Source organism: Temnothorax longispinosus, chromosome 3, assembly GCF_030848805.1.
Source record: "Temnothorax longispinosus isolate EJ_2023e chromosome 3, Tlon_JGU_v1, whole genome shotgun sequence".
NCBI classification, from domain to species: domain Eukaryota; kingdom Metazoa; phylum Arthropoda; class Insecta; order Hymenoptera; family Formicidae; genus Temnothorax; species Temnothorax longispinosus.
This window is the reverse complement of record NC_092360.1, coordinates 24,472,885-24,499,834: the sequence shown is the minus strand read 5'-3', so window position 1 is coordinate 24,499,834 and position 26,950 is coordinate 24,472,885. Positions and strand designations below refer to the sequence as shown.

Sequence of the window (26,950 nt, the reverse complement as noted above, 5' to 3'; positions counted from 1 at the left end):
TTAAAATACATGTATATAATTAATAGATAATTAAATATTATTACGGATAACGGAAACTTGCAAAACTAATATCACGTAAACGTTGCCGTTATACCATGACTTTGACAGACTCGAAACGAACTAGATTTAACGGTTTATCATTTGCCGAGGCATACTTATGGGTCGGTCTTGAGAACGCTTCGCACTTCTGCGCGAACTCGCACAAATGCACGACAAGAAACAGCGAATTAATATGCATAATTTGTCGGAACAATGGCGAGAACGAGGCTTGCTCGCGAAAGCGGGGTCGCGAACGAAACGAGTCGACTACGACGTGGAAACAGGCAGAAGAACGTCTCTCCCGTGCCGTCTGCCCGTGGAAAAGACTCTTCTATTGAGGTTTGTGAGACCTCAGGTGAATAAGATTCTCCACCGGCATCATTACTGTGCCAACTATATATAAGCGTCGTATGAACATGCACCGCGCCTAAGGTTCGTTGCACCGAAAATTTCACTCGGATTTATCGAATGAACGCATAAACATAAGTGTCACGTCGCGCATGTATAGATATACTGCCATACACACTACAATAGTTGGATTTTATTGCAGTGCGATATGTACATCTTATTGCGTAACAATAAGGACGCGCCTCAAGGTGTTAATTGAGTATTGTAGTTATCTTTCTGCAGGATGATGAATTTGCTCATTCGTCTTTCTACAAAGCTTAAATTAAATTTGAGGATCTCTCAGATATACAGGATATAAATACACTGATTTACCTTGCACAATTAACTCATAATTAATTCGCGGCTTTCGTATTTTAATTTAAGAATTTCTTAACAGTAAAATTTTGCTGTACAAGGAATGCAATTTTTACAATTACGTCTAATTTAAATCAGTTCGAAACCGAGATCTAATCAATGTGTTAGAACAGGTAATAATCGAAATAAATTCCATATTATCGAATGTCTGTAAAAATATAGTACATTGCACATTTTTTACACGTGCGTGGCAAATCGGCAAATTAATCGCCGCGAATATGCTGTGTTTTCTTTTTGGCAAACGACCGACGATGGTGACTTAACTTGCCTTGGCGCACCCGTATCTTATCCGCGGCACGACAGTCGCGGTTACGAGTCTAAGACAATGAGGTCGCCATGTTTTTCTTGTGTCCTCGCATGACGACCGAAACGGCTCTGAAACCCGGTGCCGTATAAGACCGTCGTCTTGCTTCCTTCTACACGGACGCTCCCATCCGTGACGCCCTACCTTCGCTCGCATAAACGTAAGACATGGAACCTACGGCGACTCTCGTATCCAGACGAGTGATTTACAAGCAACAATTAGCTTCACGCTGCGACTAAACGCTATAGTAATATACATTGATTCTCATTGTCAGTGAACAACGCGAAAAATGGCAAGTGCGGTAGGAAAAAATCAGGAACAAAATAATCAACATCTTATTTTTATATTTTAATATATGTATAGAAATTGGGAGTTACATTCATATTTTTGTAAAAGAAGTATTGCGTATAAGTGTCTAAGTGTTGGACATGTTTTTATAGTTATGTCATTGTGCATATGTGTATTATGTGTGATTTATAACGAAGAAAATAATATATATCTTTTTTGGATTCTATACTTAATTTATTTAAATTTCAAGTTTTATTAGTGCTCATAAATATATTTCGCAGCTATTAATGCTAGACAAAATAATAAATTATATTTAAATTTTTTAGGTTAATCGTTAGTCAATTTCTTTTACGATTTGTAATCTCTTTTTAACTGGAAAGGTTTATAATGTTATTTATATTTTAAGGATTTATTTCCTAAGAAATGATAGAAATTGACATAATACAAGCGGTGCGTAATTGCATTCTCGCTTTCACTCATTTCTAAATTGCTATCGTTAATGATCACGCAGGTGTATGATCCTGTGAGTTGGTAAAACAGATTATGGATCATTTGGCTCTGTCGACAAAGACTTGTCGGTAGTCGGTAAAACAGGTTATACAGGACTTTAATTCTCTTTACTAATAACCGGTATAAAGAAATTTATTATATCGACAGATGTGTGTTCACTCACAAAATGTATTAGTTCAAATTTGTGCCGCAGGTCATTCAAACTTTGACATTTATTGTTAGTTGATAACCAAAATCTTCAAAATTTTTAATTATTCTAAAATATTTGTATGTTTTTATATTACTTTTAATGAAAAACAATAAGACTTCTATAAAGTTATAAGAAAATTTGCATTAATTTTACATGCATTAAATAATTGTAAATTTTTAGTAACACTTTTAAATATCTCAACATAGAGTATTTTTACAGAAGCACATTTTTTTAAGTAAAACTTTAGTGTGTTATCATTTTTTCCATTATATCTCGAGAGCAAGCTCTTATTTGTCAAAAGATGTATTATTGAAAAATTATATAATACACATCTTACAAAACATCTTAAATTTATGAAACTAAAACTGTAACATAGTACTTTCTGTCCGTAAAAGTAAGACAATTAATTAAAAATCACCCTGTAAAATAGAAATAAAAACTTTTCAAGGATATTTTCTATAATGGGACATGTGTGTGTGGTAATCTCTTGATTGCATTATAATATATGCAATATCGACATATGCAATCGCATGCAGAGGCGATCTATAATTTGTACTTTGCTCGTTAAAAAATTTTAAATTTGTGACAATAGTGGGGTAAATGTAAAATTATTCTACACAATACTGTGAAATGAACTCTAACCAAATGTTGCGTTGTTAAACACCTCCACTGTAATTTTCCTTTTCATGCATGAGTTCACTGAAAACGTTGGCCCATTTTCCAGGTGCTCTAGCGCAATTTAGCAATTAAAATCATTTTGTTTCGCAAAAAAGTAGGCGACGGAAATGTTCGCTTTATTATCCGTGTCCAATAATACGCTATATTTCATAAAAGCTTGAAGGTAACTATGTGATCACTGGCACGCGGAGAAAGCGAGTTGTTTTGGGGGAAAAAGAATAATCTAGTTACATATATCTTGTACGTAATAATACATAACGTTTAATCTTTTCGTCGCGCTTGAGTACATATGGAAACAACCATTGTATGCGATTACAATTATTTATGTTAAAAGATATCGCATTTAATAATTGCTATAAATTTTTGTTAGGAAAATGGAAATAAGTAATTACAAGTTGTCATTATTCTGATAAAACCTCAAATATCTTGTCAACAATTTTATTAATTGTTATGTAAAAGAAAATTGAGACATTTTTAATTAATTGTAGCTTTAAAACTTTAAATAAATTAATAGATAAATATATAAATTTCAATAAAACTATTATTGTGGATTTATTACAAATGCAAAAATGATAATCTGATGGCAAAAAAAACACACATGAATAATATTTTTATTAATAAGGGAAGCATAAGAAAAGTATAAGAAAAAGAGAAGATATCCCTGAAAACACAAGAATATTTTATGATTCTTCTTCGTATTATTATACTACATCAATTCCCGCGTTCGCTAAAAGTTGCTTGAGCATGTTTTTTCGATCCTGAACGCTCGCCAAATATTTAATAAATTTTCGAAAAGACGAGAAAGGCTTGATAATCTCTTTAGTTAGCGAGCGAAGCGTCTTCTTGTAGACCGTCCATGAGCGGACACTCGATGTCTAAGCACATTAACAGAGAGTCGGTCAGTTTGCCTTCGACTTAAAGCTCGTCTTGGTCGCAGGTAAATATTGAAGTGCCTGCAAGATGTGGAGAATGCCGCGAGCAAAGTGATTGTAATATCACATATTAAAATTCATGCAAATGCATTTGCAAATTATAATGAATAGTACAGCAAAGTCAACAAATTATTTCAAAACTTATTGATGGATTAATGGAGTAATCTTTTTAAATCAACTCTGATTTTTCTAAATATAGCGATATCAGAATTAAATAAAAATTATAATTAAAATTATCGATTGATAGATGAAGAAAACTGTAAGATAGGTCGTTACTAAGGAATGATACGCTCTTGCAAGATAAATTAAATTAATTAAATGAAATCCTTTGATCTTTCGGAAGTTCTAACAGTTCTGTGCGCGAGTACAGCAGGGAACAACAGCAAGGATTTCTAGCATCTACGCCCGTGTAAGTCGAGAATGTGTGAAGAGAGAAGAGAAAGAAGAATCTCTTCCACTCCTCGCACGCGCGTGTATAGGTACCGGACTTTTACGTGTCGAGTACGTACGTATGCGCTTGTATACGCGAGGTCGACGGCCTTCGTAAGGATAGAGCTTCATGTCCAGCATCACCTATCGGACAGAGAGCGAAACTTGCCTCTCGTAATCCGCATTCTACGAGAGAGAGACCCGTTACTGGGGGTGGGGGAGGGGGCTCTACTGCCGCTTTATAATGACAGAGTTGCTATAGGCAACGTTTCTTCGAAATAATATACAATGTAATAGTAAAATGGAATTATATAATTTAGCATCGTTATTGAAGTGAAATAACGTTATAGGATAGAAAAGTATAGTATAATTTTAATACCAGTTTTTTAACAGATTCTCTTGACTCAAATATGAATTACAATACAAATTCTTGGAAATATCAGAAAAATAATGATAAAATTGAAAAATTCGTGCATCTCTTTCTGTCTTAAAAGATGTCTGAAAGAAATTTATACAATATCTTATCGATCTGCATCGAGTCTGTGCGAAGTTAGAACTGCAACTCGGTACCGGATGGAAAACAGTTGGAGAACGGGTGAAAGTGTGACGAAGCTCTCGGCGCTTCACTCAAGGTCATCTGCTTCCTTTCCATAAAAAATAACAAAGTTGCATAATGATGCCACAGGAGATAGTTCGGACTAGTTCACTATAAAAAAAAGCGATCTTTGCGTGCGTCCAGAACTTGCATCATGTCAAGATAAGACAAACTTATACAAGGAATACTGATTCGATAAAATTATTCTATTCAAGGAAAAGTATAACTCCACCGAATATATTTTGAAACTAATTACATTTAAATTATATATCGGTATTTTACAAAAATTTGTATTGTACATTTTTAATTTTATTGCTATTTTTTCTGAAATGAATCGCTGTTACTAATACTGGAGATCCTGATATTAAAATCAAGCTATCATTAACGAAAACAGAACGTTACAATAATTTAAATAGAAAATGTTTAGTATTATTAAAATTAAACTGCTGTTAATAAGATGTATTACTTAATGTGTATGCATATGTGTGAAGAATTGTGCGTAATTATGACATTTGACTGTATCAAATGAAGTATACATTTAAAAAGTTTTGCAGAAAAAATTAAGCAAACAGCTAGAGATCACCGAGATTATAATCGTGATTGAGTATATATTTTTGCCATAATTGGGCATTATACTCTGTTTCTTTCCGCAGTACGAGAAACTCCTCGATATAAACAAGAAAGGCAGGAAAATGAATCGAGGCAAGGTATACTACACGCGAGCTTTCACTTTGAGTCGCGTTCGAGCATGGCATTAAATGCCGAGCGCGTAGCGTCGATACGTCCTAATGGGACATTCGTTGACGCTCGAAAAGAGAATAAAAGGAAGGAAGGAAGGCCAGGAGAAGCAGAGGAGAAGACGCACGCGAGCGCGAGGTACTTCCTATAAAACTGTCATCGACAAGGAAGCCTCGTGCCCAGCACCACAAATCGTCGTCTTCGTCGTTGCCCGGCCCGGCCGCGGCGACGAAGCGGCAGCGTGTAACGTTACGACAGCCGATAACTCCTAGCCGTGTAAGGCGTCCAGCTCTGCGGTCTATGATGCATGCCTAATTGCCTGTAATGACAGGTTTTCGAAAGTGGTCTCTCGATGGTTAGGCAAGTATATGACGCGCACGCTCGTCCAATGAAGTAAACGAGAGAATTGGAGTTGCTGCTTGTTCATGCATATCGGCCAGATCCTCCTCTCGCAACCGCACGTGAACTCTCTTGCTTATGCACTCACGAGTAGCACGTCCTCACGAATTCCTCATCCTCGTTGTGATGTGCTTACATTTGAATTTTTGCTTCAAAACGATTGTCCCTCTTCACTAAATTTTTTATCGTAAATTTAGTGACCTATATATAATCACGTCAGTCGGTGATTTCTTCTGCGAAACTATCATGTAGCAATCCAAAAATTCAAACAATTAATCCTTATATATAATTTTTGGGAAATTCAAGAAATCTAATAAGTTACAAATAATTACAATTTTTTGCACCGTTTGCAATCGAAAGATACAATTTCATTGCTTTTTGATCATATTACATTCTAAAAGTAGCACAGTGTGTACAGTGCGTATAGCGGATTAAATTGTCAGCCTGAAACTGGGGCGCGGAAGAGGAGTAGGCGTAACCTGACGACGCACCGGATCAGTTTTGATGAGTGGCGCGTTGCACAAAAATGTGGTAAAAGACGCTCGAAAGAGATGCTCGTTTCACGCATCGGAAGCCCCAATAATAACGCGCATAAAAAATTTATTACGCCCATTGCCATTGTGGGAGAAAGTTATTTTACAGCTTTAGTGAAATTAAATGCGCATCTAATGAGACTAGACTACTTTCATTAACGTCACTTTTATTTTTGTGCGAGTAACTCTGTTTTGTCAAATAGGAAAGGAGGGGAAGAGAGGAGAGAGAGGGAGAGAGAGAGAGAGATTTTAATTACTCACTTGAAGGAAAATTAAATATCCAGTAATAATATAATGTCCGATAGTTTACATGAAATTATTCATTCCTTATATTTACTTTTTCAAACACACAAACATTTCATAATAAAAATAATATTGATGTAATATTTTAATAATACCTACTTGGTCTCAATTCTAAAAAAAAAATTTATTTTTAGGTAAATAGTGTTTAAAAGAAAACATAATTTGAAATTAGTAAAAAATAAACAATATATCTATGTCGATATTTCGAAAATAAGTTTGGTTTTCTTCTTTCAAAAATACAGTTTTCAGAGTGTGTAATGTAAATAGTATAATATCGTTATTTTTATACAGTTTATTTGATATATCTATATGATAAACAATTTATTTATATAATAGTAAATTAAACAACTTTAATATGCGTAAATGCGATTAAGTCGTACATATAGCGGTTTCATAATTCAACAAAATGTCAATTAATGCAAATAATTTCGCCTGTCATTTCTCAGTCACTCAATCAAAATTTTATCCACCAATAGGACTTGCTCATCAGATTGTTATCTGGCAATGAAAGAGAGACGCGAATACCTTCGCGGAAATCTTTCGGCCGTTGATGCTTTTACGCGCCGTATCTCAACTCTCATCTTAGCCGTAAAACTGGAATGTTCCGGTGCAAATTTTCCTGTAACGAATATTCTCATGTTTCGATCGTCGTTGTAAGATGATAGTACCGATAAATAGAGATAAAGTAATTTAAAAATCCTATCGCGATAAATTTCTATCTCTATACATCTTGTTATGCCGAAATGAAAAAGTCATTGAACTGTAGAATCATCACATTAATGCATAGACTGAACCCTGGAATAAATGTCGATGTTCTATATTCGTAATAATGTTTTAAATAATGAAATAGATATTTTTGTAGATTAAATGTGTTTGACAATATTCCGATTTTTACTATTAAATAAAAGCAATATATTAAGATTGACTCGCGATTAAACATATGTTCCTCTCTCACTACTTGAAAGAATCCTTTGAAACAAAAGATTTTTAACCTGTTTCAATTAAAAGTATTTTTTCAAAATTAATTAATATGAAAGATTAAATGTGATAAATTAAATACTTTTTGAGAATTGGCCGTTGCCATACTTTTAATAATGTATAATTAATTATAACTTTTTAATTTTTGGAGCACGTGCCACTGAATCAAGCGGAACTATCCAGAGTGAATAAGTGTTATTTACAATTTCGATATGGTGACAAAACCAAACCGATTATCCGACAAGTTGCACTTATACGTGTGGGTCAAACATAGTCTGACTCGTGCATTATTGTTCTGCATTTTTTACCCGTTGCGGTGTGCCACTGCTTTTTATTGGCCCCTGGAAACATGACTCGGTTCACCTCACGTTTCTTTGACGGTAGCCATCAAGTCCATTTGACGGAACTGATCGACTAAGTATCTTGTTTTGCCAGTCTGCAATGTACACTTTCTTTCATATTTCATCATTCTTCTAACGTTTTTCTCCAATTGCGAAGGCAATTACAGAAATAAATACATTTCTTTGCGCATACATTTATTTTGCATTACCTTGAATAGTAATTAGTTTTTATAAAAAATAGTAGATATAAATTTTCACAAAAAAGATAAATAAAATCTTATGACATTTAAATTATCATATGTTTTATAAAAGAAATTTTAAACAAAATAAATCTTCTAAATATAAATATTAATTAATATCAATATTTCGTTTTTAATTTGAATTTCTGCTTTAGTTTTAATTTTTAAAGCGTATTAATAATTTTAATAAAATATTTCTTATTTCTTGACTTGAAAATATAAAATTGCTTAATTTTTATAGCATTTAGCTTTTTAATCAACCTGATTGAGATAAGAGATAGTGTGATAATTACAAAAAAGAATAACTTAATCATTATTTTATTTGAGACATCACAGCAATCAGAATTAACAATTTATTATATTAATATATGGTTGCACAAAATCAATGTTTGTAAATTTACAAACATTGATTTTGTGCAACCATATATGTAGCCAAGATTGTGGGTGATTTAAGATTGTGGGTGAATAATCTTCCTCGGAAATCTTGAAGAGCGGTTGTTTGAATTATAAAAATATAATAACGTTTTCGTCGAAACACGAAACTCTCCCCAGCGTTTTGATGCCCGCATATTTCTTAACTGCGGATAAGAAGTATGAGGAAGAAAACGAAAGCGTGGGTTTAGTGAGGTGATAAAATCGTGTGATTTGATTGACGCTCCTGTAATGTTCTGTAACTTCTTAACTCTATTCATACTACCAGTCATATCAATATTACCAGCAAATGAGTTCCTCGTAACTTGTACGCGTTCTTTCGAAATCTATTATGTTATACAAAATATTTTGGAAAATTTCTATGTAACAATATTTACTTTTAAATGTTATTTAAATTTTATATTTTACATTACATTTGATAAGCTTTTATAATTTATTTTTACAATTTTTGAATGTACAACTTTAAATATATTTATTAATTTCAAAATTAAAATTTTATTGTTTTTATAGTTTACTTAAAATATAAAATGACGAATAATTCATTAGGTAATGTAAGTCACTATTTAAAGATTTTTTTTATATTTTTACATTAAATTATAATCTTATACATATACATATATGTATATATAGACTTTGATATTAATTTTGATAAAAATAATTAATTTTTCAATTTGTTGAAAAAATATATGTATTTTCATCATTCTACAAATTTTTTGTGACAATTTGTATTCATGCTTTTTGTCGATGATTTTTATCGATGTTCGCGGCTCTCTTGATAATTATACGCCGATGCGTTATAGAAGATTGTTTCCGTCAGGTCGGATTTGACTGATGCGCCATCATCATTTCTCTTCGTCGAATAAGATCGACGCATTCCAGTTGCTAGCATCGATGATGAATGATACACGGCAATTACAAGCAGTGGAGAGCCGCGAATGATTGATTTGCTGCGCATGATTATTGTACGATATTATCCGTAGAGGCCATTCTATTTATATACGAGCATTTATACCTACAGTCTAGGTAACCGTTTCACAAACCAGATTTGTGGAAAATTTATCGTATGATGATTTTATTCTACATATATATAATTATAATTTATATTATTACCACGACTTTCATTGTTTTAACATACAAAAATAGAAAAAATAATGAGATAATTATATGTCTAATGAGAAACATGGAAAAGAAGGACAATTTTGCAATAATAATATAACATATAACTATATGCTGAATTATATAATATGCAAAATGTTAAGAATAATTGAATTAAAACCATTACGTACTAAAAAAATAACATAGAAATTTACATGGATACTCGTACTTTGACGAGTGTTAAAGGAATTATTTACCTATAGCAGATTACGCAGGCTAAGAATAAAACAAAATTTATCTAATCTTTTGATATTCTCACATCGTATCAGAATATCAATACGATATTTGTTCAAGCGTACTCATATAACTTCTTCACAAAACAAAAATATTGCGTTATTTTCAAATACTTTTTTATTTGTTAATAAAAGATAAATGCTGGATATAAGACTGTATAACCAATCAAAAGAGCAGAAGCTAGTAGGTATACTCGCCAAGCGGCAGCTGCACCGGCTGTGCTAATATTTGGCAGACATCTCCACTCGCTTCAGATAGTGTAATCGTAATCTTGTGAGATTTCAAGTTGCTCTTTGCCGATGCGTAAAATGTCGCTAAATCAAGTTGTAATTATCCGAAAAGACTTGTGAAGGTTGTATATATCGGACATTATTATAATCAAGCTCTATAATAACAGCAGAGAATTTTTACAGAAATAATAAATCTCTATTAAAGGTTACGTGCGACTAATCAAAAGTTATCAATCTCAGCTACGTTTTCGATTTTGAAATTAATGAATTTATTTACGAAATTAATTTTGATCTAGATATTATCAATAGTATGAGAATCGTGCCATCAAGTATGCCTTAATTGAACCATGTGTATCAAGTTTCGAAAATTTATTATGTAACTTTTTTTGGGGAGAATATACAGCGGTGGTCTCTATCAAATTTATTAAGTAAGCTTCAAATAAAGTTCTAAAATATATTTCAATCTTTATTATTTTAATAATATTAATTTATCATTGAAACTTTATTATTTTGTTATAACAAGTTTTCATATTCTTTACTAGTAACGATTAAAAATTGATTTGTCATAAAAAAGTGAATTATTTTTATAGAGAGAGAGAGAGATTCTACAAATTCAGTTAAATAGATTAAGTATATTATTAGTTGAATTATCACTTAGTATACCATACTTCACGTCGTGCTCTTAATTAATCTTTTATAAGACAGTTTACTAGCGAGCACCTGCTGTGCGTTGACTTTTTTGTCCTATTATCTTGCTTTGCTTTAATTGCGAACGATCAAGTCCTATCCGTTACGTGTATGCTTTTAATGCCGAGTTTCACGTGGAATGCATTTTGATTTGTTCGCGCTCCCGTTATTTTGTGACATGTGCTACACAAAATAAAAATCAAGATAGTAATATGTACAGGAAATTAATTTCTTTATTTAAATAACGTATTAATAACCTTTTTACTAATATAATGATTGATAAAAGAATTAAATATATTTACTTATTATATAATGAATATGTGCGAGGTCTTTTTCGATTAAAAAAAAATTCGCGTTTGTTGGAATAAAAATATGTTAATAATTATTTGGTAAACAGCTTAACAATTATATAATTAAATATATAAGTATATAAATAGAAACTTTTAAAAAAGTAATTTTGTTGGATTTTTTTTATTACTTATTACTTGAATTATTATTTAATCGCGTCTATTTTTAATTATAGAAAGAATTCTTTTTTACATTCGACGATGCCGTTTATTTAATTCGAGCACGAGTGACGAACGGAATGCTATGAATCACTGCCACAAGTCACGGAAGTTAACGCGGCGAGAAACACTGCCGCGTTAATACTTACGCTCGTCAAATTATGAAAGTAATTAAGATGGACATCCAACCACAACACCACCAGAACGAATCCTTGCAATGTGAACTATATAGCGTCATACGGCAAACCGCACGAACTTCGTGCTTTCTCTATCACGATCGATAGACTGCTGATTCCATGGTAGGCCTTTTCGATCGTAAAGAAGAAAGCGTATTTATGGAGAGGGTTAAGAAGTCGTTAACAGTCGGGAGTGCACGTTTCCATACCAGGGTGGTAATTAATGAACTTGGTGCACGGCGATTTGCAAGCACGCAAATTACAATCGTAAAGAAGGTTTAATCGACGCTTCGTGCTCTTTGTTGTTGTGAACGTAGTGGTTGCGATATTACGGATTTTCAATTTCTTCTACTTACAATGAAATACAATAAGTTTATAACACTTTGTGTTTCTAATTCCAAATCGTATATTTTTACAAAGAAATTTTTATTTATTATAAAAGTTTCTATATTTTTATGGATTTTACTGAAGTTTGACGTCATTATTTAAGAGATTGTTGTTTAAGAGACATTAAAAAGAATTTTACAAATTTAATTCATTTATATACCTAACAAATATTTTACAATAAATTCTTATTGTAAACTTTTTTTTATTCTTGTTTTATTATACTAATATTGATTGTTTTGAAATTTAGTCAAATTTTTGTAAAAGTAAATCTTTAATTTCATTGACATTAGTTATACAATAAAATTTTGTTCGTGTTTAATGACTGTATAAACTTGTCGTAAATTTCTGATTTAGTCTGATACGTAAACTTGCTTTTATGCAAGCAAATATTAAAAATGATAGATAGTGATTAAATTAAATTAAATGGAACTGTTCCTACCGAATTCTTGTGCTCTTTGACCGGAACGGCAGGTGATAAAATACTATCGCTTATTTAAACGCATGATTCAAATTCAGATTTTAATCTTCTTAAAAGTCGGTCCAGTTGCATATTAATTAATTTCGGATAAGATCATTTTGACGGCCAACGATCAGTATCACAGGCCGGTCCTTACTCGAGAAAAAAAGAATACTAACGTTTCTTTTTAGTAAACGAGTTTCAAAGTATATAATGATGTCTATGGCCACTAACAGACCATCGGCTTCGGTTGTAGCACGCGTGCGAACGCCCACGTGAGAAAGCGAAGAACATTACGTTGCACCTTAAATTAAATCGAGATCCCGTAGCAAACGTATAGTGGCGCAATATCATCCGTATAGTGTCCCATAAACTATTGTCGCGATCGACAATGTAATCTCGGAACGAGAAACGGCAGGGACTTCCGCTTGAGTTGTACTTGATGTTTCCCTAAATGACTGTCGCGTTTTTATCACAAACGCAGGAGATATATATTTCTAATCTTATTTTAAATAACCCCTTTTCTCTGTGTTGAACAAGTCGATAAGAACAAGTCGATAATTTTATCTTTTTAATTAGACTTGAAAACATTTCAAAATCTGACTCAGACTTTTACTTTCTAACTTAAATAAAGCGGCTTACAGCGCTCACCTCATCAAGTAATAAAAATGAAATAAACTTTATCTCTCGATTAAATAAAATTATATTCAGCTCGTAAGCTTTTTTTTACCAAATTAGGACTTTTCTTAATAGATGCTAATAGTTCTCCGAACGGTCAATCCGACCGTATCAAAAAATCCAAGAGGACGGAACCTTAAAATCTTCCTCGCTCGTTCGTTACAAACGGATTGCGATATCGCGATCTGCCAAGGTCCAGCCAAGGACCGAGCTGCTCCGGGGGCAATCGATAAGGTCCGCGCCGTCCACGTTGACTACAAATCAACGCAGACATGAAGGGACCCCATCTGCCGTAAGGGCCATTAAAAAGATCGTTCGTTCTCCATAAAATATTTTATCCGCTTCGCGGATCGATTTGAAATCCGTAGAGCGCACTTCGTCCAGCCCCGCCGCGATCCTGCCAGAGCCTTTTTCGGCGCACCAAATTCATAAATAATGGCTAAAGACCGGCACACGGCCCGTGCATCACGGTCCGGATTTGTAGTCCTTAAGCCTTTTAAGGTTTTTGCGCGAGCACGTTCCAGACTTGTCTTTATAATCATCGTGAGTAGTTCGTCTCGAAGACGGAGAATTTTTAAGATACAATCGATCAGCGAAGTCGCGAAAATACGTATCCTGAAACACAGTTTAACACGTGTTTTGGTACCCCTATTAATACTTCAGACTACTCCAACCCTGTTCTTTGTTTCAATCCGCTTCCGCAAGAACAAACTTAATCCTGCCTAATATCAGTTATTTATCCAAACCTTTGCAAATATAAAAATGTTATAAATTGCAGGATATTACGGTTTATATTAAATTAAATTATATATATTTGTAAAATCTTAATATATTCAAACATCTTACAGCTGAAATCAGCTGAGTAGATGCACAGAAATTTATACGCGATTAAGCTGCTACGAGTTCTTTCTCTAATAATTTTATGATAGAAACTATTTGTTTTAATTAGATTTATTATCCAACTTCATAGATAATTTAATGGTCAATTTGACATTGTCAAATGTGCTGACAACCTCCATTTCAAAGGTCGTGACTCTTCTCTTCTCATTGGAATTCTAACCGTACGTTTAACTCTACCGCATATTTGTCGTCACTGCATTCATATTCTCCGTAGTCTTGGTAGACTAAAGCCTCGTCTCTTTTCTTCTCGTCTCAACCCGGCCGTCGAGAACAAGTAGAATAAGTAAAGATAACGGGAACAGCGGCCCGACACAGATGATAGGCATTTCTTTCACGACACTTCTTTCGAGGATATCCTGCGCGCATCCATCCTGTATTCTCGCGACACGCTCTATATTTTATTGTACCAGCGAGTGTTATGCCAGGACGATCTCTTCCGCGCTCTGCTCTTCGTGCATTATCGCTCTAGAATCCCGGCCTCGGAAACCGTCCGCATCCATAAGCATGCCAGTCTTTGCCCTTTTTTTTCTAGGCGCTCGCTTCAGTCGATTTGTTTCGGTCCGGTTCAAGAAAGCCCCGCTTGAAATATCGCCGCGGCATTATTTTAAGGAACTGAAAGTCATCGTCACAAAACGAATCTCAATTTGACGTAAAATGATGTTTTCTCTAGCGAGTTCTGCCGCATTCACGTTATGTAATTTATGCGACGTTTCTTCGCTTTTCATGGTATTTTGTCAAGAGCGATTCTCATATATCTCCTTGAGTTATTTTTCAAAAGATCTTGTTAACTAACATAAATTTCAGAAGACAAATAAACGTATGTAAAGAATATACATTGTATTATTTATACGAGTTATTTTAACTTTAGTTTACGAAAGTTAGTTATAATCGCAAGACTTATTTTTTGTTATTGCTATATAAACTCTAATCATGCATAAAACCCGTGATAAAAACTCAATTAAGATGGAAGAATTTCTTGTTTCAATGTCGAAAGATAAAGTGATTTAAAATCAAGATTTAACAATAATATATAATATTTAATTATATACAATTATTCTGGAAATAATTATATATTTATGATACATAAAGTATATTTGAACGTTGATGTGAATAATCACAATTTCATTGTAGTAAATAAGATAAAAATCTCTTTAGCATCGAATGAAGAATAAGACAAGGGAAACAGCCGGGCGTGTTCTCGCAGAGTAAACTAAACGTGCTTCTTACTTTATTATTTGTTAATAACATTCCAATTATAAAGTATCCTTAATCTATTTGCCAATCTAGAGAATTACTGACTCAAGTCAGCCTTGAATGTACAGCGATATTATAAGAGTGATATGTTTAATTTGCCCGTGTACTCCTTTAATTGTAATATAGAATCTTTTCAAGAGAGAGGGAAAGACTATACTTTAAGGATCCTCTCAGCGGGCAAGACTCCTCTCCCAAAATCCGAAACTGGTTTCCAGATTGAGAGGGATAAGCGAGAGATTTCTGAGCCGCCTCGAGAACCGTCTGAGCTTTCGCCGTGGTAGCGTTACTCGTCCAAAAGCTGTCGGTAGGTTCTTCAGGTCGTGCCGCGCGGTAATCCTATACGTCTTAAGAAACTGGTTTCCGCACGACGTGTTGCGGGTAGCGCGCAAAACAAATTAATAACAAGAACATCATAACCGCGGCTCCAAGGCTGCTCCGAGACGCTCACGAGCCGCAGCTGCTATACCGGGTGAGCCCGGCTCCATTGTTCTTGTCTTTCCGCGGAGAAGACATCGAACCGCGGTTCGTGACTTCTCGATTCATCGTGTTCATTCGTAAGCCATGCGATTGCTCAGATTGCTCTACTGCTGGAGTACGTATAGCCGCGTCTTTGTTCTTTTTAAAATAGGGGAAATAATCAAGCACATTAAATTTTTGAGCAAATAAATTCTATTATTTTCAGGTTGTTGTGTGACGAAAAAGATGTTTGCGCGGTTTCCCCAAAAACTTGATAAACTAAATTACGTAATAAAATAATATTAAAATACAAATATAAGAAAATTTTAATAAATTTCTATTTAATAATTTTATTTAATGAAGTTATGTGTATATAATTATTTCGAGAATTCACACACAGTTCGCAGCATATGACGACATGTACGACATAGATATATACATGCGTGCCGCACTTACAATTATCATTGTTAAGCTGTTATAGTAGGCGCGGATCAGCGAGAGGAGAAACAACTGTCGCATTGTGCGATGAGGTAATCCGTTTACGTCCCCCGACTATCGATATATTGCTACTAGGTCACGTAGCCCGCCTATCCCGCATTACGTATGTGTACTCGTTATTTATGTACTCCCTTATACACACCTTTCGCGCATTAATCGCTCGTGCACGAAAGCTTAAGGCGATCAGGGGTGGAAACGGGAGAGCAATAAACCTGTATTTTCTCTGATTACGCTTATTCCCTGGCATCTGGCTTTTTATGCACATGTCACGTTCACATTAGTTTCGTAAAAAAGTTGCTGATGCAGTATACGTTAAGTGCTGCATCTATTGTTAATGATAGATAAGGCCATACTTGATTTTTCAACAACAACTGATAGAAATGTTCGACACCTTGATTTATACTTTTAAAACTCTAATATATATTTGTACATAACTAATAAGTTAATTTTTTTATCTTTCCAAATAAACTATTAACGGGGAAAATGTAATCAGATAATATTTCTTTGTATTATTTAATATTACGGTATTTCAATGATAATCGAATTAATAATCTTTTCGATCAATACGCAAACGTGCCTAGCAGCAAGAATGAGTGAGATGGACGCGCATTTTTAATTACGGTCTTCGCATATCCATTAACGGATTTCAGCCGGGTCATCATTTCGATGCATCAATCGTATCTCTCCATAGGATCGATTGTGCTCTTAAGAAGAGATCTGCGAAGAAGCCGCTATCACGCCCTGTGCCAGATTGGCTTTTACCGCGCCGTTTCTTCAAGTTCGATCTCTCCTTCGATCTTCGAAGGCCGATGGTGGTCCAATACCAGTAAGGGCAGGCATCGGTACTTTTCAAGACAACAATGGCTGACTCATCCGATATCGTATCTACCTGATGCATGGTCCATGGGGAATATTAACGGTGAAACTATTATCGCGATCAAACGTCGATTTACTCGCATGAGGCCGCAATGTAATGATCGCTGGGGTTCGCTTACGTTCTCAACATATTTATTCTTCATTTAACTGTCGAATCGAGTGGAAAAAATTATCGTGAGGAAGCCGAGGAAGGGACGAAAAGTCTCCAACGTTTTAACTTAGCGGGTTTTTTTGCCGATACGAGTATTGGCAAACAGTCGTGGTATTTATTCGGACATGGACGATTTCAACCAGGCATTTATCACCAGATCAGGTTACCTGTGTTTACCAGATCGCCCGAGGTCAGTCAATTTGAACTGTATTTATTCATGTGGCACGTTCGATTTTCGATTTTTGTTTTACGAAAACGAAGTAACAGAAATTTACGACTTTACGACAATGTAATTTAATAAATTTATATTTATATTGCTTTCTTATAGAGGAAGCTTTGTTTTTTTAATTAAAATTGGAAATGTTTCTTTAATTAAAAGCTTAACTCGAAACTTTTTACAAATTTTTATTATTCCTAATGTAACAAGAAATTTATAAGAAAAATTATTTAGAAATAACATAATTACTTCGTGTATTACATAAACAATGATAACTTCTAACGTTCTACATAACACACGATAAGATACACTGCACGAGTAAAAAAATTTTTACAATTTATCTTCTTTACAAGTTATTTAAATATCGGTTTCCAACATTATGCAACGTTTCAAAAATAAGCATTAATAATTATTGTTAAAAATAATCACTGTGATAAGTTTCTGAAAATTTCCTCTGTAAAGAGCATAAAAAGCGTGGTTAGCATTTTGAATTAATTACTCCGTGGTCTAAAGAAATTGTCCAAAGCACCAAAAGTCGACTAGAATAGAAATGACCTGGGACCAACAGTTCTCGAAGGCATTTGCATGTGACATGACGGCAGAATGCGGCACGGATCGTCGCTCGACATCGATTTCCTCTTCTTCCTTTTTGCTCCCGCCCTTCCGGATCTTTTTAAAGTCGTTTTCGTTTCCTCGTTTCGATGCGAAGAAAGATAATGCAATTTATACAAAAGTAGGGAACATAGCATATGGTATAATGACGTGAAATAATGAAGGAGGAACGATCGTCCACTCAGGCACCTTTGTTAATTATTCTAATTAGAGGTGTGCCGACGTGGCCTTTATGACCCATGTAAACGACGTCGGTAATGCCCACATGTAGGCGATCGATTGAACGCTTGAAAGGAAAAAAATCGATGAGTACACAATGTTCCGAATAGTTAGAACTGTAATTCTTCAAAATAGATACTTTACTCCAAAATATAGATACAATTTGATTATATTTTACGTACAACCTGCATTAATCAAAATTGCTATAAAAATAAATACAAAGTTTATAATAAATAATATACTTTGGTATTTAATAAAAGGTAATATGCACCATATAACATCTTACAAATATTTCCTCTCGACTTAATTTCTCCTCAAATCTGCCATAATCTAAAATTATGTACGTATATCAATGGTATGTAAGGGAATTCTGCGAACTCGTGCCAAAAGATGTTAAGTGATCCCGGGCTGAAAATCCCGTAGGATGACTATGCCGGCGAAAAGGATAATCCTCCGGCGAGATTTCGCCCGATATCTTCCCTTTTCACCGAGACGAGGGTACTGGTCGCGATAGAAGAAGAAAAAGAGGCTGAAGAAAGAGACGATGAGAGCGAAGAAGAAGAACAAGAGAAAGCAGCGTCATGGCGCATGCGGCGATTCTACCACGATAACTTTAACGTCCGTGGAATGTTGGACTTGCCGAGTAGGCAATTATAATTCCGCGTTTCGATCTCGAGGACCGATGCACTTTACGAGAGGGAGAGAAAGAAGCTGCAAAAGAATGGCGTTTCGGCGAAGCCCTTTACGAGAGGAATACGAGAGATAGGTGTTCGAAGAGCTCTCAGCGATTAATGTTCATCAACCGGTCCTTCCTGATACTGCGCTGAAAAAAAAAACGAACGAAAATGAAGCTACCACACGAGTATTGTTTAATGATGTTTTTCACGTTATGTGGTTGCTATTTAATTTGCTTTTATACTTGCAATTTTTCTGAGACTTTTGTAATAATGGACACAGTGTTGGAGGGTTGCATTTCTTTCTTTCTAAATTCTTTTGTTCTTAATAATTCTTTTGTTCTTTCTGTCAAAGAAAAATGAACTTAGTGAAGACACCACTTTATCGTCCTTTTATATTATTTGCTGGACACCCCATTCAATTCACATTTTGTGATACGATATGAGAGCATGAGCGCAGGCTGTGGGGCAGGATCCATTAGCGGGAAGAGATAGCAAGGTCGTCGAAGGAGGCACTGACCGAAACGTGCCCGATGAAATATTTTATTCCTAGCCAGCCGAAGAAGAGAGAGAGAGAGAGAGAAGGAGGGAGATAAAGCCGCTCCGCCGGAGGTCCTTACGGCCGCCGATTACCGTTAACGTTTAGTCCGCGTGCCTCCCAGAGATAGACTTCTAAAATCTCCCTAAACACCGAGAAATACGACCCTGCGGCTCAAGGATGAATCCCGCGACGTAATACGCTAAAACGGGCGCCAGAAAGTAGCGGCACGCATGAACGGCGAATGCAAATGCATTTTGCACTCCCCCGAGTCCTTGGAAGAACGCGATACATTCTCGTATCGGTGCGAGTGTGGGTGGCGTTGAAGAGAGAGAAAGTGCAATAAATTATTTTAATAATCTGAGGGAATGACTGGTCCTCTTGACGGAAACTAATGTGTTCGAGCTTACCGCGCGGAAGATGCCATGGTTTAATGTTAATCGCATTTGGTCTTTCCCTCTGTCCGGTCTCGTTAAGTCACTGAGTAATAAATTGATGGTTATGATTAAGCAAACAATGCACGTGTAACGTTATATTAAATATGTTTGTATCTTACACGGTAAAACATATTTTGTATTTAAGTGGATTTCTCTTTGTAGAAATTTTTGTGTTAAATTTTTAACATACACTGGTATTGAAATAACATATTGTCGTGTTATTTTGACTTTTCTGCGTTAATATTCAACTACTTTTCAATATTCTATTAATATTCAACTAATATTTAAATATTTTTAAATATTTAAATATTTAATACTCTTTACAATCTAAATACGCAGAAAAGTCGATAATTATTTTACTCTTTAATATTATTACATTTCTCTGTTTTTGATTATTTTTCTCAATTCTTCAGTAATCAATTATGTTATATTATAACATGCGTGAATTATTCAAACAAACTTTTTCTTCTTCTTTGTTCCAGGTAAGTTCGAGGCTCAAGTTTTACCTGGGCTGACCTCGGGGGGCTATAATGCACCCGGTTCCGACAGATAACTATCGGAAAGTTCGTTAGCGGTCGAGGGCGGTCGAGGATCTGAAAAATGTCAGCTAAAAATATAACAGTGGTCACTTTTCGGGGAAGAGGATGCAACCACGCACCGACGAAACGCTACGCAACGACGCGAGCGAATGCAAGCGCAACCATTTTCTTTAGTGTGTTGAGAGATTGTTAGATCGGGAGGGTAGATTAACGGATGGATACACGTGTCGAGCTCAGATTGACACGAGTTCTCGTTGGTCACCTATCTTGGCTGCATCTGCCGAGAATAGAGGAAACTCATACTCCATAAATATTCCGGTATAATCTGTACGCCCTTTTATCACTGACGAGTTCTTCTGGAAACTCTTACTTGTTATGTTACAGAATATTGATTTAATTACACAGTACAACAGTTACAACTAACTTATATAGGTAATAATAGTAACAACTTATATAGTACACATATTTGTTATTACTAAAATTAACGTCACTCAAATAATAACATTTAGTTATAATTACAAAGATATCAGCATGAAGAAGAATCTATAACTGGAAACATTTCTCTGAAGGCAGAGCGATGAAGGCAGATCCAGCTAGATTTTCTATATTTTTTGTCATTTATGGATTTACCAATTATCCTAATTTCAGATGTTTGTAAAAAATCTGTTAAGATAAAATTAAATGCGGCGAATCTATAGAATACAGTATATAGTTTATATACGTATATAGTTTACAACGATGGAAATGTTGATTGCCACCAATCCTTTTACTCAACTAATTATCTATATTTATCCCAATGCGAGTTTCTGGGTTGGATTATTTTTTTAGAATGGCGTCTGGTAAATCTAGCGCAGCGTTTGAGACATACGGTATATCGCACCGCGTACTAAAGCACGCATATGTTACGTGTTTCAGCGACAAACGCTTATGCAAATATAAAATTATCCACCGCTTGCCGGCGAACGCACGCTCAAGTTTATTTATTGTTCCCGCCGCGAAGTATAATCTGCCGTTTACTCCGGCACGGCAAGCCGATAGATTTGCCAAGCAGATTAGGACCCGTCGCGAAACCTGGGCTGACAGGACGCATCTTGACCACGCGTTTTACAAGTTGTTTTACAACCTGGATCTCGCCGCAGCGAGAACTACCGCTTTCTTTTGTTCCAAGAACAGTGATTTGATTTCTTTAATTCGTTTCTTAATGCAGTAAAGTGCTTTCCGTGCCTCCGTGATTTTTAAAACACTGTCAAAGATAAATTTTTGTTTTATTTTTCAAAGTAAAGTAAATAAATATACATATACATAGATATAAATTATTTAGAATATGCTTTATATATTATATTATATATAAAGCTCTCTTGAGACTTATATTAGGTAAATTAATATTTAAAATTTAACTTTGAATGTTTCATATTTCTATGATCAGCTTTTACAATCATATTTCTATAATCATATTCTACACCCTCTGTATTTTGAAAACGAAACACTTTAAAGCATATGTATATGTTTATATAGGACCTTTTCTTCCTAAAATAAGCGGATTATCCCTTTTAATTTTTTGTACTTATAGGAAATATTTTGTATAATGCTCTTGTCTCGAAACAGCTAGTTTACAATAATAATAGCGGAAACTTTTAAAAGAAATAGTAAAATTGTAAAACTAAAAGTACATTTCTCTGTACATTTAATCATATTGTTACTTATTATATTTATTATTTATTGTAGATTCCCGATATTTATATGGTTTCACATTCTTTGATCTGGCTAAACCATTTCACGCTACATATCATTAGTTGTCGGATTATTGCTGTTACAGCAATTAAGAGATTATACGTGTTATATAAACTCAGGTACCGACTTTGGTATTCATAATCGAATGCGGCGCCGCTAACCAGTGCTACTGGTAATACTGGATATTCCAGAATATTATATTCTGTCTACACGCGTGTAGCCAGATATATCGGGATATTTCAGAATCCGCATAACATTAAATATTCATTAAAGCGGATTATTCGTTGCTAGAGGACCGTTTTTACCCAGGGATTTTTTGTAAAAAAACCACCACAAAAATAGCCGACCGTGATATTATATACATACCTCATTTTAAATACGTTATTTTGATATCCGTGCAACTCTCTTTTGTGATTTAATGTTAAAGAAAAGGGATAAATTTAAAATAAAAACTATGTAAAATTTAATGGAAGTATTACAAATGTGTATTTGTATAAAGAGATTAATTGTCAATACGGGACGAATGGGATATCGCAGGATTTTATGGAAGGAACAGTTCGAAGAAGACAGTTGACAATTATTAAAACCCGATTGATTTATCTCGCGCGTGAACACGAGATTTCACGATACCTTCGGCGTTACGACGTTGACATAAACGTGATGAACTGTCACGGCAATCTGTATACGACTTTGAGAGCATTTATACCAGACGCCATTTCTACAACGAGGATCCTCCGCTAGGGCCACTTGGGGAATTACGACTCGGCGAACAACCGCCTCAATTATCAGGCTCAACTCGTAGCAACATTGTTTACAACGGTTCAGTGCCATAAGTATTTATCTACGGGTCTATCCGGTGACGGCTTTACAACCCGTCCACGCACACGACGAGCGTCCTGCGAACGAAGTTTACGCACGACGTGAGCGTGCACAAAGCGCTCGTTCTCCTCAGAGAATAATTCTTTATTAATTCTCGAAGCAAAGCTTCTTCTGCGAAAGAAAGCCAATAACATTTACCTAGTACTGATGCTCGCAAGAAAATATTTAATCGTATATAGTCATATTAAATATTTAACCATGAATGAATAGATATCTGACGCAGACATCCTATAATAATAAATTTTCTAAGCTTTCGTACGGTGTCAAGATGTATTGTATTGCATTACTTAAGTATTTTACATCTATTTTATTTAATTCTAAATATTTTAAGTTTTATTCTTTTTTATGGCAGATTATGTTGTATATAGTATATAACAACACGTTCTCCATGTTACTTATATAAGATGCTGCACTCTTGAAATATTCATCCATGGTTAAGTCAAATAATGTAAGCTACCATCTCCATTCGAGTTCACTGGGAAATATGAGATAAATCCGTTTGAAAGTTTTTGTTTCACGATCCTTCTTCAAATCATCTATAAATGATCCGTCCACTGAAAGGATAGATTCTCAGGCCCTCACCTCGACCCTTCGCCCGAGAATATGGCTAGCTGTCGTCGTCGGTAAGAAAAGGAGTATAACACGGGGAAGCTGCATTTTAGAATCCTCCTCCTCCTCCTCCTCCCTCTGTTGCCTAGTTAGCATCCTTGCCAATGGCGGATTCTTTTGTTTCCCGCCGTGGAACTCCAGTCGAGATTCTATCTGATGTAAATAATTATCCTGGAACCTGACAGATGCTGCGGGAGTTCTCTCTTCTCTCGCTTCTCCTCTTCCTCCTGTTCTCCAACAAGGAGAGGAGGGAGAAAGGCCGTCGCATAGGAGCCCCGGAGAAAAATTTTCGTTTTACCCGAGAATCCTGTTTATCCCTGGCATCGCGTACCGGCTCTGCGTCGCAGAAATACCCAGGATTCTCCGACACGGAAAAAAAAGCGATAATAAATGGAAATATCGTCTTGTTATCCGTACTTGGCAACGAGAATTCCGCATTTTCCCGATAGTTAATTCTCGTCTTAATTAAAACGGCGATGATTTTTATATTATCTCACCGTGAGCATAACAACGATTAACAGGGATACATTCAAATCGCGGATCAATCACTGTCGAATAATAATTTGTAACTCTACTAGCGCGAGAACGAAATATTATTGTAACGACAAATATGCTTTTTGAGAAAGGATCATTTGGACCCGTCATTTAGGGTTATTATTAATTGATTTTTTATGCATTCATTCAACGCGCAAATATTTTCTACAGTAAACTCGATATGGTGATTATTATCGAAGTAGCTAAGAGGAAGCGATTTATTTCCGAACGTATTACATTTTAAACTGTTTACAGATTTCTTTATGAAAGAACGAGGATCTCTGCCACGCATGTGTGACGGATCGACATATATTTACCTTAGTAATTGGATGTAAATTTTTTAAATAATTTATTTGAAATTTATTAATCCTTTTTCTCGTTACTTTATAAAATTTCTTTATTAATTTAATATATTTAAAGTCGAACTTAATTTTTGATTACTTATTTTAATGTTATTATTGATCAACAGTTGTCCTAATTTCCATACGAGCGGTGACGAGTGAGATATTGTGATTTATAGAAATTTCTTAGAAGTCAGATTTGCATATAATATACACAACTGCAAGCCTGTGATAAACAGTGTTTGCATGATTATATCCTGTGAAAATAGTCAAGTCGTTTCAAAACATCTCCGCATCTCACCGTGTTGTATCAGATCGCGAAGTGTCCAGATTATCGTTCGCATAATTTTCTGTCGTATTTCTCGTTTGTTGCGTTGTTGCGAGATGTGATGTAAAGATATGGCGAACGTTACAGCCAATATCTCGCTATCGCCCTTGACGACCATAATGTCACCCCGAAGGAACAATTTGGAACACTTTACTCGCGACACACGTTCGCCGCCTGTGGGTTCCTGCGTGGCACGTCATGCGTGGCAGGGATGCAATTTATTCGCAGAGTTGGTGCCGGAGACTATTGGACAGGAAACACGTTCGAGCTTTGTACATGATTGGTGCTCGTCGACCGAATATCTGGAGATGAATAATGGTCAGCCGGTGAGTAATTATTACTTTTTATTTTTTGCGTAACATTGTTAAAGAACATAACGCCACGCACAAATGCAAATTTTACATATATAAATTTTAAACAGGTATGACCTGTTTACACATCAGTTTAATCGATTTCGTATATTTTACATGCTATATTTTGTGTGCGTGTGTATAATATGTTTATCATATCGCATACGATAAACTTTCTACTCTGGAAAAGTTACTGGGAAAAACTATAATACTTCCTATATTTAATGATTAATGATTCCTCTTATAAACTTCCGTTAATGAGAGTTCAATTTTGCTTCTTGTTCTTCCTGGTCTCTTATAATTTATCGAGTTCGCTCAACCGACCTCGTTTCGAGACATTTCTAGCAGCATGCAATAGGTCCGGCATCATTGCATTCACCATTGCATTCACCGTTTACTGATTTACGATCATGAAATGTCGATGACTCCAATGTCACGATATCTTGTCGGTTGTGTAATTATTTTTTTCAATCTCCTCTTTTATTTACAAAGAGAATAAGATACTGTATATGTTTATACAATATGTTTATAAATATATAAAGTAATATCGCGTATGTGTGAAAACATATCAATGATAATGAAGAATAGATAGTCTATATTATATTTTAAAAGCTAATCTAACTTTAATATATTTATCTTATCTACTTATATTAATCGGACAGAGCTGATCTTGTGTACATAAAGATGATAAAAATCATATGAAATTAGAATTATTTTGATTTTGTAATTTTTGTATATTAGTTAGCACATATGTATATGTGCCTATATGTATATGTGAGTCATACAAGAGCTTTTATTAAATTTATTTAAATTGATACAAAACGCAAAGATAATATAATTAATTAATTACGGGATCAATATCCGGAGATTTTTATCCGATAAATTCCGTCTTTTCTTATGCTATTTTACATTTAACATCGATATACTTGTGTTTATGATTTATATTAAAATAATTAAACATAATTGTGAATAATATATCGGGTTTTTTCTCAATTGCAAATACTAAACACCAAATTATAAAAATAACGCCAAAATAATCAAAACTTTTGTAAGTTATAACGGTTGAGAACTATAATAGAATTTAACGAACGAACAGATGTGGAAAACTTAAGGATATACTAAATAAAGATTTTTCTTTTCACTTAATTTTACATGTATGTGAATTATATTTTACAATTCATATTTTAGGTTTGATTGCTTATCGAATAAATCGAAAAATTCTGTCGAAAAGGATGATATTTGGTCAAATATTTACTGAGACGAGATAGAGTTCGAATTATTTACCAAAGGCAGTATGAATAATCAGGGTGGGACGCGCGATATCAGGAACATATAGCGTGTATACAGATTTTAATGCATTTGATCGGTTATGCCCGATGCATCATCTTCCGAAGGTCGAGTTGCAATCGCAGAAATGAAGAGAGATGAGGAGCGAGAAGGGCAAGCATTAATAGATAGCTGACGGGAATATTTCAGCAACGTTGTTTCTTTTATTTGCGTTTTATTCGAGACGACTCGTCCACGCGCGAATATCTACGTACCCGCGCTTACATACCTCGTGGTGTAATAACGGCGGATACCAATCAGATGCTGTTTTATTATCGTCC

General features: G+C 34.7%; 1 protein-coding gene and 1 long non-coding RNA gene across 3 annotated transcripts in view; both read left to right on the top strand.

Annotated features, from left to right (window-relative positions):
• The window catches only part of LOC139809940 (uncharacterized), a 56,263-nt gene extending 31,453 nt beyond the window's left edge, over positions 1 to 24,810 (top strand). Inside the window, exons 3-4 of the long non-coding RNA XR_011731219.1 lie at positions 20,515 to 24,645; positions 24,794 to 24,810. This is a non-coding gene — a long non-coding RNA (uncharacterized lncRNA). The remainder of the gene's footprint in view (positions 1 to 20,514; positions 24,646 to 24,793) is intronic.
• The window catches only part of Egfr (epidermal growth factor receptor), a 153,116-nt gene that overhangs the window by 41,835 nt on the left and 84,331 nt on the right, over positions 1 to 26,950 (top strand). Inside the window, exons 1-2 of one of the 2 annotated variants that reach the window (XM_071773222.1) lie at positions 24,574 to 24,655; positions 25,081 to 25,319. The exons of the other annotated variant lie outside the window; for it this stretch is intronic. The gene's annotated coding sequence lies outside the window, so the exon portion shown is untranslated. Of the gene's footprint in view, positions 1 to 24,573; positions 24,656 to 25,080; positions 25,320 to 26,950 lie in introns of those variants that run through there. 2 annotated transcript variants of the gene reach the window in all.